General features: G+C 50.8%; 1 pseudogene; it reads right to left on the bottom strand.

Moving 5' to 3' along the window:
• Positions 1–4,133, bottom strand: part of LOC119350987 — an 87,361-nt pseudogene that overhangs the window by 5,238 nt on the left and 77,990 nt on the right.

The following is a 4,133-nucleotide window of genomic DNA, read 5'->3' as shown; positions in this document are numbered from 1 at the left end:
TGCCGCCTGAGGCTGCCGCCGGGCAAGCCCGGGGCGGCGCCAAGGAAGGTGGCGGCGAGGCCCTTGCTGCTCTGCTGCTGCAGGGGGCTGCGTGCTCCGGGGCGGCGGCCCTGGTCGGAGTGGTGTCACCGGCCTTTGGCAGGCGGTGGCACGGGCGTGGACTGGCGACCTCGGCGATGTGGATGGCGGGCGAACCGGAGGTCGAGAGCCAGGGCGTCCCGCAATTGCGGCGCCAGATCTGGCCGCCCCTGCATCTCTGGTCTCTAGTTGAGCCTTGCCAAAGCCAGATCTGGTCTGCTTCGTCGTGGGGCGCAGGTTCTCGTGTCGTTGCGGAGTGGTTGGCGGGGATGTGAAGACCGGGAGAAATCCCAGGCCGGCCTTGCTGGTCTCGACGGCGGTGATGACCGAGGGCGCCGTTCCCCTCCTTGGAGGCGCCGCCAGGGTATGTTCCTCTCCCCCCTCCCCCTCCTTGTCTCCCGGGAGAAATCCTCATCTTTGATGGGCGGTGGCGGCGCCCTTGGCGTCGCGCCCTTCCTGAAGGCGCCGCTTTTGGGAGCTAGGTGGGCGTGGGGTTTCTTCGAGATTTGTTTCATGTGCAGCGGCGGCGGTTGCTGACCTCCCACGACGACGCGGTCTTCCTAAGTGCCTATCGGGAGCTCTCTGGTCTGCTGCGGGGTGCCTTGCCTGGCCCGTGGCCTCTTGGGCGAGAGGGGATCGGGTTCCCCTCCTACGGCGGCCCTTCTCAGCCCACCTTGAGAGCTTTCCGGTACTCGCACTTCGGTTCTCACTGCCTTCTTGGGAGGTCTAGCTGCTGCTCGTCTTCGTCCGTTCCGGCAGCTCTTCCTTTTTCGTGATCAATCCGTGGGCTTTGGCGGTGCCCTGCTCCTGTTGATCTGTTCGTGACTTGTCGGGCGAGCTTGGTTTCTCTCCAGATGCAGCCTGCCGGCGACTTCCTCCCAGGTTCTAGGGTGAACTGCTCTCTTGTCAACGGTGCAGCGCCTTCGAGCCAGGCGAGGAGGCAGGGGCCTTCTTTGACATTGGAGCTGGGCGGATGTGTTGGGTCGGGGCTGCTGGCGCTTAGGCAATAGCGTTCCCTGCTTCGTCGTTGGACATGTTGATCCAGTGCGGGCATTCTACTTCTTCCACGGCGCTCTGTTCGCGTTGAGGACGTCTTCATCGCCGAGCGGTGCTTCTCTTGTTGATCTTTTAGCTTGGTGTGGTGGAGGCTTGTGAGCTGCTTTCCAACGCCTTTGTATCTTGCCGTTTTCTTTTCTTTCTTGTGCTCGTTCCGAGTTTGTAATCTTGGCCGGTTGATGGCTTTGTTAATTCAAAGCCGGGCTCTTCTTGAGCCTTCGTTCCAAAAAAAAAAAAGATAGTGCTAACCTTGGCTTTGCTCCTCGGCTGGAGTTAGCCCATTACTTAAATATTAGTCGGACTCTTAGTAGAAAAATTAACTAGCCCATTGTTACCCCTAAAAATAAGCTAACCCATTGTTTATCACATACGTGCATACGTGGACCCTTTTTGAATCAATCTGTGCATGCACTAGTGCTCAGGTAAACCCCGACTAGCAGTAAAATCTGTCCATTGTTTATCATGCATGTACAATGTCTCACAGCCAACGAGCCCGGGCAGGGTGGCTGGGCGCTGGCTCCGCCCCTGCCTGTCCGGGTGGGGCCGGCCGATGGTCGACGACCCGTCCCTCACCTTCGTGCGCGGCTACCGCCACGTCACGCCCATCCACTGCTGCAGCGGCATCCTCGTCTGCTACTGCTGGAAGTTTGACATGAGCGACGAGGCGGATTTCGCGGTGTGCAACCCTGCCACCAAGGAGATCTGGGCCGTGCTGCCGGTGCCCCGGAACAAGAAGATGACGCGCCTCAACACCGCCCGCCTCTGCTTCGACCTCGCCGCTAGCTCCCGGCCGCTTCAAGGTGTTTGTGTTCGTGCAAAGCTTCGCCGGGGTTCAGAGGGTGGCGGTCTACTCTTCAGACACCGGGCAGTGGACCTCCATTGGGAGCAAGTGGAGCTCCCAGAACCTCATGATCGGCGAGGAATCGGGATGCGTCTACTTCAATGGGTCTCTGCATCTGGCCGTCTGCCATCCGGCGGTCAAGGTGGACCGGGAGGGAGTGGTACGCTCCATGGTCACTTTTGACGCAGAGGGGGAAACCTGGAGGAGGATCCGTATGCCGAACACCAGCAACCACGGTTTCTTCGGGCTGTCGCGGGGGCGCCTATACACCGCGCGTGTAGAAAATCAAGGTAAATGCCGGCTCTGGGTCTGGGTTCTCGAGGATCATGCTACCGGGCTGTGGACCCTGAGGTGTACTGCCAGCATTCTTGAACTGCTAGGAAGCCCTTGCCGTGCACCCAACGAGTTGTACCAGCCGGTTGCGATCCATCCAGAGTGCAATAATCTGATATTCCTTCAAGATGTGGCGCCGGAAGCATTGCTTATGTCCTACAATATGGACACCGGTGAACTGGATGTTGTCTGCTCTCTTGGAGACCGCTGGGCGCAAAGATTTCACCCGTACACTCCCTGTTTTGTGGAGAGGCCGCCCGTTCCTCCGTGAATTTTGGAGCAGCTTCACATTTGCCGACTCGGCGTGGCTCCGGTGCCTTCATGAGAATCAGATGTCCAAATATCGATGGTTTTGGGTGTTGATTGGATAGGTACCTTCACTCTGCAACTTGTTATGGATCACAGTTAAATTATTTATATCGTCCTGTTCCGATGCATTTGAAAGTAGTACTCTGTCATATGTTATTTGAAACGGATGTCTCCTTGGTAGTGATTTAATAGTACCTTGCAATCTCGGATCAACTTCTCTGAATTTTTGTACATTCAGGGAGATTCCTTCAGTGAAATCTGCCCGCATTTGTGTCAACCAATACCAATACGTGCTAGTCTGTGAACACAATTATATTTTATTTTCCTTGTAGAGGAAGAGAATAGCACAACTCATTCTGTGACACCATTAGTGAAGATTTGGATATGTAATGCCACACAGGTTCAATTTCATCACCATCAATGTTAACACCCCCATAGTGTCCATGTTCTGGATAAACTCTCCGTGGCCATTTTAGTTCTGCAATGAATTCCTGACTAGACTAGTATAGCATCATATGCAGTGGCTTGTAAACTTTGATACAGCCACTGGAAACTTTTGTGAAGGTATGCTTGTCATTGAATAGCGATAACATCATGAATATGAATGCAAATGAAAATATATGCTTTGTTTTTCATGACATAAACTACAAAAAAAATGTGACAGCAACTTTAGTCAAAAGGTAGATGTTTGGTTTCCTTTGAGAATGGAGTTCATGTCTATATGTGAGGTTCAGGTCAACCAGGAAATTGATTTTTATTTTGATTGGTTGTTTGATCTTATAAGATTGTACTATGCCCAGCTAATTTTACAAACTGGATGGCAAATCTTCCTGGCTATTTAACTGAAAACATAATTAGCATCTATTTATAGTAAAAAAAGCAAAAATGGATAGGTATATCAAACCAGAAAGATCTATCATCCAAGAAGTTGACTTTGACATGACAGTTCTTGCTCAACCTAGGAAGTATTTTTAACTTATATAGAAATTTAGTGCCTGGGTCTCTCCTACAGCCGACTGTTCAAAAAGTTTATAGCAAAATAAACAAACGACAGGCATATTAAACTGGGTCATTCCTCCATTTATTCACACTATATGTACTAGCACTGCCATGTTGAAGCCACTTGTACAATGATAAACACTGATGAATGTTGTTTAATTTTATTTTTTAAAACATAAGGAAATCGTTGACATGGGATTGGGACAAAGAGATGCTATCTGCATCATTTATACCAGACCAAAACTAGTTCATTGAGTAGCAATAAAGAAAGATTTTGCAAACCTGCTTAATTTGCCGAAGAAAGCTTCCACCTTGAAACTTATGTTTGCACATGTGCCGGTAACTCCAGTAGTGCTTACCTGAATAGCAAATATTGCTGCAACTTAGCAAATAGCCTATCATGTGACAAGTTATGCTCAAATAGATTCAGTAGAATCACGAATAGTCAACCTCAACAATGTCACCCGCAAAAAAAAAAAAAAAAAACCCTCAACAATGTCAAGTGGATCCCGTTTGT

This window comes from Triticum dicoccoides, chromosome 1B (genome assembly GCF_002162155.2).
Source record: "Triticum dicoccoides isolate Atlit2015 ecotype Zavitan chromosome 1B, WEW_v2.0, whole genome shotgun sequence".
In the NCBI taxonomy this organism is placed as follows: Eukaryota; Viridiplantae; Streptophyta; class Magnoliopsida; order Poales; family Poaceae; genus Triticum; species Triticum dicoccoides.
This window is presented reverse-complemented; position numbering and strand designations above follow the sequence as displayed.